We start from the raw sequence: 9,002 nt of genomic DNA, 5'->3' as shown, positions 1-9,002 counted from the left end.
TGGCTGCCAGTATAGCGGTGGTGGTGGGAGCCTCTCCCGCCTCCTCAGCAGCCCTGGGGATCGGGCCTAAGCCAGCAGGTGGTCATTTCCCAAGGGGCCCCAGACTGCGAGAGGGCACAGGCCGGGCTGAGGGACCTCCCGGGCCTCTAGTATATATATACGAAGTTGCTACATATAAGTAAACAGAGCCATGATATTAGAGGTGGAAGGCCCTGTTTCAACCATTGTATTTTATAAATGAGAAAAATAAATTGAGCATAAATGAGTTAATTATTTAATGTTGCTCAGCGACTAGTACAAAGTTCTGATTCTTCATTTGCTGATTTATTTTTTCTCCACCGATGTCTAACTTTATAGATAAATTTGAGTTTTGAAAGCCTGTTCTCAACTGTTCTAAGACATTCAAGTCAGAAACTGGGATCTCATATTCAACTTGTTCCAAGTGTTTACCCTTAAATAAGATTTATCAGAATTATACATAAATAGCTCTTCAATGGGTATCCTTTTATCCCATTGTAATTTTACTGAATATTGTAATCCCTTACTATTTTTTAACCAGGCATTTATGCTAGCTTCTTAGCAATTACTTTACCTCCATTCCAATCTCTACCATCTCTTTCAATCCAACTTTCACATTACTGTCAGAATTGTTTCCTTCTAGAATACAAATCTATTTATAAGCATCATTGCTTAATTTTTTAAAATTCTATTACCTCCAAATCAAAATTAAGCTTCTTAGAATGACCCTTGGCAATTCAAATGTAAAAATACATTATCCTGTTTATCTCTCTTCTTCCTTTTCCACACTGTATTTTGCATTTTTTTTAAATGTTCACATTCTTTCACTTTTCTATGCCCTATTCAATGGTCGGCAAACTCATTAGTCAACAGAGCCAAATATCAACAGTACAAAGATTGAAATTTCTTTTGAGAGCCAATTTTTTTTAAACTTAAACTATATAGATAGGTCCATTGTTATTAACTTAATTAGGGTATTCCTAAGGCTTAGGAAGAGCCACACTCAAGGGGCCAAAGAGCCACATGTGCCTTGAGAGCCGCAGTTTACTGACTACATGCTATTACTTCTACTTAAATTACTGGTGGCTGGCGGAGGTCAACAGCTACACCTAGATGCCTTATCAGGGTCATATTCTTTCTTTATCTTTTTTTGCAACGACCAGTTTTCATACAGATCTAAAGGACCACTTCTTCCTGAAACTGGCTTCAGTATCACTGTCACTGCTTCTAGTCCCACATACGACTTCCCCAGCCTGGGCAAGTGGACAAGCAGGATCAGACACATCAAGGGCTGTCCAGTTCCAGAGCCAATTCAACACATCACTCTACTCAGATGTTCCAGGTGACCTTCACGTGTGACATAACTGTTCTGACTGCACCACTTGGTTAACCAGAGGAATAGGCAATTCAAACTCTGGGTTCAGTGAAGACGGAAGTGAAACCAAAGCAAGGCAGACATAGATTTGTGGATCTTTCATGAGAAAGTAGCCAGCACTTTAGTTGTCATTGCTATTTTCATCACCCTGTGTTTCTTCACACCTTGACCTTAGGCTAATGCTATTGCAGATGAAGGTCTTTTCTTTCCCGGAAGCTGTTTCCATCAATATCTTAGTGCCCCCCTCGCCCCCCCCCCCCCCAATTCAGGCACTATTATATATCTTGGAGGGATGAGATAGGGCTGTTTCACTGAAGTGGGCCCTCATGTAGTGCTGCAGTTCATTTTCTATCTCATTTTCCTGAAGGAGAAAGTACTTCTACCACCTGTTCATGGGTCACAATTTCTCACCTTCTTTGAAACAATTACTCTTCTAATCCAGACTGAGGCGAAGACCACAACCCCTTCCTTTTGGAATAATTATGCCTCTATCTCTTTTTAATTAACAGAAAAGTGAGTGTCTAGTTTACATAGAGGATAATGGTGAATCATTTGAAAGAGTTAAGATGGTCCAGGCAATGGTAGGCCTTGAAGAAGAGAGAAGGTTTTGGGAACAGGGTTTTGCTTTCATCTTCCTCTTTTCCAAAAGAAAAAAAGTTTGAGGTCAAGAATGTGGTATTTAATCCAAAACCTAAAAAAAAAAATTGTCAAAGTTTTGAAATACATTGAGCATGAAATTATTTTTTCTCCAAATCCCACATTATACTCTTTCAGCTATTTTTTTTTCTTTCTTTCTCGGTGGACATAGACTAATGTAATTCTTTGCTGCATAGTAATTTCTTTTTGTTACCTGTGGCATTTTATTTTTTAAAAATCTTTGTTGTTGAGAGTATTACAGATGTCCCCCTTTTTTTCCCTATTGCCCCCCTCCACCTGGTTCTGCCTGCCCCGGGCCTTCACCACCCTATTGTTTGTGTCCATAGGTAATGCATATATGCACATAAAATCTTTGGTTAATCTCTGCCTGCCCCTCCCAATCCCCTTCCCTCTAAGATTTGTCAGTCTGTTACATGTTTCCATGCCTCTGATTCTATTTTATTCATCAATTTATTTTGTTCATTAGATTTCTTGTTCATTTATTTTGATTTTTAGATTCAATTGCTATAGATATGTATTTATTGACATTTTATTGTTCATAATTTTCTTCTTCTTCTCCTCCTCCTTCTCCTCCTCCTCCTCCTCCTCCCCTTCCTCTTCTTCTTCTTCTTCTTCTTCTTCTTCTTCTTCTTCTTCTTCTTCTTCTTCTTCTTCTTCCTCTTCTTTTTTTTAAACTTTTTTTTTTTATTGTTTAAAATATTACAACGAGTAGTACATTTGTCTCCTTTTTTCCCCCCTTGACCTTCCCCCAGCCTTCCTTACCCCCTAACATTTCTTTTATTACTGGTTTGGTGGTGGTGAACTCCTTTAGCTTTTTCTTGTCTGCGAAGCTCTTTATCTGTCCCTCAATTCTAAATGAGAGCTTTGCTGGGTAGACTAATCTTGGTTGTAGGTCCTTGCTATTCATCACTTAGAATATTTCTTGCCACTTCCTTCTGGCCTGCAAAGTTTCTGTTGAGAGTCGAATAGGTGCTCCCTTGTAGGTAACTAGCTGCTCTTCTCTTGCTGCTTTTAAGATTCTCTCTTTGTCTTTAACCATTGGCATTTTAATTATGATGTGTCTTGGTTTTCACTTGTGACCAATTCCATCATAATCTCTGAATGGATATTAAGTCATAGTAAATTCTATGTGCAACCACTGGTAAGGGATATACGTTCTTCAGTTTGTTACTACATCTTCTTTGCTCACATGACCTCCTGACCTTTGTGAAAGCTTGAATTTGTCAACTCTGTTTAATCACATTCTAAACTCAAACTCAAATGACAGTTTGGATTTCTGTGTTCCACAATTTAAAACTCATTCGTTTTAATTTTACCTGTACTCAGAAAACTGTTAACCTTTTAAATGTGGGATCCAAAGTTGGAAATAATCAATGAATAACCTGGAAATGATATAACCTCTCTTATTATAGTTCTCTTTGTGCTAGGAGCTGGGGAGAAGTGTTTTTTTCTTTTTATTTGTTTTAGTGGATGAATGCATTTTACAGTAAAAACATAAGCCTGCTAACAAAATAAATGTAACCTAGTAATATCTTGTTTCCAGAATGTAACAATTCCATGGAAGGCTCAGGAGAATGCTCACATTTTTGTGATATTCTTTACTCATTTTATGCTTTCCTCCTTCCATGAAGTTCTTCCAGAACACCCAGTCTGTACTATATGGTCACTACATACTTAGCCTTCTCCATTCCCATTTTGAAAATTGGGTTTTATGTCATGTTGATGTCAGGAAAGCAAATAATTGTGAAGATAACTAGTTTTACCCCATGTTAGTATTTCAGAATATTGATTGGCTTGGCAGGGTGCAGTCCTCTGATATTAATTCTACAGAATGAGACCACTGCAGTGTAACTTATATTCAACCATTCTCTGAATTAAAGACTGGATAGTATTACGTTAATGTATGGATGTGAGGTGAGAACTTGTCTGACTGAGGATTCCTCTGAGAACGTGTTCCTATTGAGTGACAGGCACCTGTGAAAGGAGAAGCAGCCGCACTTGGTGTTTCCCCTCCTGTCCCAGTAAGAAGAGGGACTTTCAGGAGTGGCCATGGCATTTGTGAATCTTCGTTACAAGAAGTGACACCACACATTCCTGTCTTCATTACTGAAATGTCTTCCCATAAAGATCCCACCCATGCCACACCCTATCCCCACTCATTATGAGTCAACCCTCTGGTTTAATAGAAATAAACCGTATCCTTCTGCAATTCCCATATTTCTTCTATTATATCCTGTTCCAGGATTAGATAAAAGGACATCATTTTATTTCTTGAATAAAACCGGAAGTGGATATTCTTTCGTCCAGTGCACACTGATTATAATGACTATGCGGTGCAAGGACACACGGTACACTGTGCCCTTATGTAGTTATGATTTGTAAAACTTGGTGGGAGATTCCTCACTTTATCGCACATAAGACGGATACAGAGTTCTGTTTCTCAACTGTGTGCTATGGTCTGAATGTACGTGTGCCCCCAAACTTATGTGAAAATCCTAATACCCAATGTGATAATACCAGGAGGTGGGATTTGGGGGAGGCGACTAGGTCATGAGGGTGGAGCCCTCATAAATGGAATTAGTGTCTTATAAAAGAGACTGCACAGAGCTCCCTCACTCCTTCCACCATGTTAAGGACAAAAGCAGAATTCTGCGACCTGGAAGAGGGCCTCTGCTGACCATGCTGGCAGCCTGATCTCAGACTTCCTCTGGAACTGTGTGAAATGCGTTTCTGTCTTTTATAAGACACTCAGCATGGGTATTTTGTATGGCAGCCCTAACCAACTAAGACTGTGTCCCGAGACCCTTTTGTGTTCCAGAGAGGTGTTTCAAGACCACCTTGGGAGGAAAGAGGGAGTGGCGGATGAGAAGGAGCTATACATGGTCATCTCTCGATCTGCCCCTCTTAAATCAAAACACCTCTTCTTTTTTAGTGTTATACCTATTGGTATCCCACAGGAGACTTGTGCCAAATAGGATTTCACTACTTAGAAAGTTTATGAGTCACAGGAGAATTCCAGTGGCCTTAGAGATGAGAACAATAGGTTCAGTAACATTCCAGTTGATTTTACTCTATTCCTATATCAATCGGGGTCTAGTCAGGAGACTAAAACCCACAATAATTTGAACTGGGAAATCTTAATACAAAAATTATTAATGGAGGGTTGGAGTAATGGGGGCATTGGTTAAAAGGAAGTAAAGAAAACTCTAAAAAATACAGGGATATCAGACACAAGAGTAGCCACTACCCCTCAAGCTGAGACAAAACACTGAAGAGAGAGGCCTCCCCGTACTAAACTCTGGACTGAAATCCTGACCTTAGGAGAGAGGACACAAGCATGGCTCAGAAGATAATGGAGATGTGAGCTGAGGTGCCAGGTCAACAAGTCTTCCCTCGAGTGCCGGGGAAGGTGTCCACAGGAAGGTGCTGCAGTTGGGAAGGCACTAGACTTATGTGGGAACCACACCAGGGTCCCCGGATGGTCAAGGCCAACGGGAGCACAGAGGCCTTGTTACCAATGCACCAGAATGGTCAAGGCCGCCCTGGCATAAGCCTAATCGAGATGTCCACGGACTCTGAGCCTGGGAATCGTAATCAGGCTAAGATACCGAGCGGGTGCAAGGACACACGGTACACTGTGCCCTTATGTAGCCAAAATATGATTGCTGTCACCGGAATCAGGAAGAGAAACTCCTTTCTTTCTGAGAGTTTTTCTAGTCCCCTCAACTGACAGAACTCAATGTTGTGTCAGCTGGCAAAGGAGACTAGTTAGTCCATTTAGTCATTGTAACAGAGCAGGCAATGAAGGGTAGATTTGAACCTAAGAAACAATAAGTTGATGATTGGCCCAATTCTTAGACCAATTATTTATATGAACTCCCAGAATTCTTCTGATAGAAAACATGACATAAAACTGAATTCTCTTAACTCATAGAATTATCATCTGGATCCTAAATAAAGGACAGTTTTAGAGGTTTGACTGGTGTTTCCAAGCACCTTGATAATGAGGATATTAACTTCACTCACTTACTTATTAATTTATCCAGTTGAATGCCTACTGTGTTCATGACATTGTGCTTAGTGCTACAGGAGACACAAAATATACAATTCCTCAGGAGAGTAATAAGTGTAAAACAAGGCTCTTCACATTCAGTAAACTGACCTCAGAAACATTCTAAAAGATACTTTGGTATGACTCCAAATCCAGAGAGCTGCCAATAGAACAGATATTTGGCAGGTGCCTTAAAAATAAAACAAAACCAACAAAAACCACATTTGTTTCTACTAAAACTTATTTTAAAAGTTTTTGAGTCGACTTACAAAAACATACACTTAGAGAAATGCTTAATTAGAGACATATTTATTATCAGGAACAAAGAGAAGGAGGCAGCTTCATATAGTGCCATAAAGCTAAAGAGATGTGCGATGACTACACATTGAGTTCAACCTTGAGATTTCTGGTAGCCAGAACAGAAAGGAAAACATGGTTACTTACATAGCCCCCACTATTAAAATCATGAAGCATATCAATTCCGTAGGGTGTGTGTAATTTATTTTCCTAACACCCAAAAGTGTATTTCTCACATGACTTTTTCTGCTTTGAAATATATTAGATCACAGACAAATTTTTATTTGATTGACACATAGTCAATCAAAACACAATGGTTCCTTCAGAACTAAAATAATTGTTAATGATTGCTATCATTAATATCGTGGGCTAAGACACCTCGGTGATACACATGATGAAGTTGCTATAATGCTGGTCCAAGGAAGACTATGCACTATGTTCAACCAGGGTATTTGATATATGATTATGAGTTTTTGCCACACAGTAGCTTTCAACAGAAAACAACAATGCTGATTTTGAATGTCTGCCCAAGTTCACCATCGTATCTAGAACTCTAATCTTCACTCAACTAACTTTATTAACTGGCTCTTAGGTGAAATTTAACTGAACATTAAGCATGGGCTCTGAAACCACATTGCCAGAGTTCAAATTCAGCTCTGCCACTTACTAGATGTGAGAACTTGTAAAATTTACTCAAATTCTCCAGAAGAATAACGTTCTTTATCTTTAAAATGGGAATAATAACAATGTCCCATAGTTTTTTGATGAGGTCCAAATATATTAATTATTTTTAAAGCAGTTAAACTATGCTCAACTAATAGTAAGTGCTTATTTAAATGCTGATTTTTATTTTTATTTTTTTTTAGTATTTGAGTTTGGGACCCAACAGAATGAGTTGTTTAAAGCAAATGTGTGACTATTTTGCACTGTTATTTTCTATTTGTTCAATTTCCATCTGAGATACTATTCACTTCAACTTTTCCAACCATCCTGATAAAATGAATTTCTAATTTGTATCTCTGTAACCAATTATTTTCCACAAAAGTATCCAACCTTTAGTGTCCAAGTGAACCTTGTAGTGCCTTGATCATTTGTCCCACTCTCCCCCCGCCCCCCTCCAGCTAGTGTAGCTCAGTTCTCAGTCCTGGTTCTGTCACCGCTGTTCCTACTACAAAGCTACAAAGCCTCATTACCACAGCCTGTGTGTGAGTTTTATAATTTACTTTTATATTTAGAGTGGCGATGTATGATTCTATGCTTAATGAAAACAGTGATAAATGAGATGTATTAAGACTAGATACACATTTTCAATGCTTATCTTTTTTTTCCCCCTTCAAAACTTTAGGCTAATTTAACTTTAATTGGGCTAGTTAGAAATCAGAGGAATTATGAGGATGAACAAATGGCGATCTGACTAGGGACAAATGAGCTGTGTTTTTGCAACACATCCATACTTTGGAAACCCAGAATCACCTCTCTTTAAATCTCAGTAAATCCTCAATTTGGATTTTGAAACTACTGTAAATTCTGTTAAACTTACTAAGGGACTGATATATTTGCTTGTCTTTTGGAGGGATTACATACTTAAGTTATTACATAGAATTAACAATGAGTATTTCTGATTAGTACCAAATTTGGGAAAAATACTTTCTTAAAATCTAATAAAAAATTCCTTCAAAACCTTACATTTTTTTACTTATTATTTTTCCCATTAGTTATCTAATAGTTAAGTCTCCTTGATAACTTTCTAACATAAAAATTGCATTACGAGAGAGGATCTGTCCCCAAGCCCCCCTGCTCCAGGTGTCTGACGGGTGGGCTCAGACCAAACCTGGGTTCAGCATCCTCGGTATTTGGGTTCTGGCAAGGAAAGAATTTGCAGCCAAGACCTCAACCTGAATTTCACAAAGATTTGAGACTCAACTGCGGTCAGAGAAGTGAGACCTTCTGTACCATCTTGAGGAAACAACTGTTTTTCTGACCAAGAAAGCTGCTTAGTTGGCCTCGTTTTCTATGATCTTCCAAATCTGGAGGAGCGGTTGTCCAGCGGGGCTGTGACTGGCTGCAGGTTGGGGCAAGGGCTTCTCTTGGCAGCTGAAATGAAAAGGTCAGGGACTCCCAGGACTCATAGGCCACAGCAAAGTGAGGACGGAGGTTTCCGGTGCATCCACTCCTCACCGCAGAGCCCAGCTTCCCGAAGAAACCCACCTCAGCCAGGCCTTCATCCAGGGCCCAGTGTAGGTTGAAGCAGCTCTGGCAGGACTCCCGGCAGAAATCATCTGTCCCATCTGTCTGGATGCCCTGAGAGACCCTGTCACCATCGAAGGTGGGCACCACTTCTGTCACTCCTGCATCCAGCAGCCCTGGGCTGATCTACAGGACAGGTTCCCTTCCCTTGTGTCGTCACTCACGCCAAGAGAGGTGCTTGAAATCACATGATCTCACTCATTTATGGAATATAATGAACAACATAAACTGATGAACAAAAATAGATCCAGAGAAGCATTGATCAGACCGTCAAACCTCAGAGGGAAGGTAGGGGAGGGTGGGGGTAAGGGGAGAGATCAACTAAAGGACTTGTATGCATGCATATAAGCCTAACCA

The 9,002-nt window shown here is 39.6% G+C and overlaps 1 pseudogene; it reads left to right on the top strand.

The window, feature by feature from the left end:
* The first annotated feature begins 5,528 nt into the window (after nt 1-5,528).
* LOC102255097 overlaps nt 5,529-9,002 on the top strand; it is a 4,802-nt pseudogene continuing 1,328 nt past the window's right edge.

Source organism: Myotis brandtii, unplaced genomic scaffold (genome assembly GCF_000412655.1).
Source record: "Myotis brandtii unplaced genomic scaffold, ASM41265v1 scaffold337, whole genome shotgun sequence".
NCBI classification, from domain to species: Eukaryota; Metazoa; Chordata; class Mammalia; order Chiroptera; family Vespertilionidae; genus Myotis; species Myotis brandtii.
The sequence above is the reverse complement of the archived record's forward strand: the minus strand, read 5'-3'. Positions and strand labels throughout refer to the sequence as shown.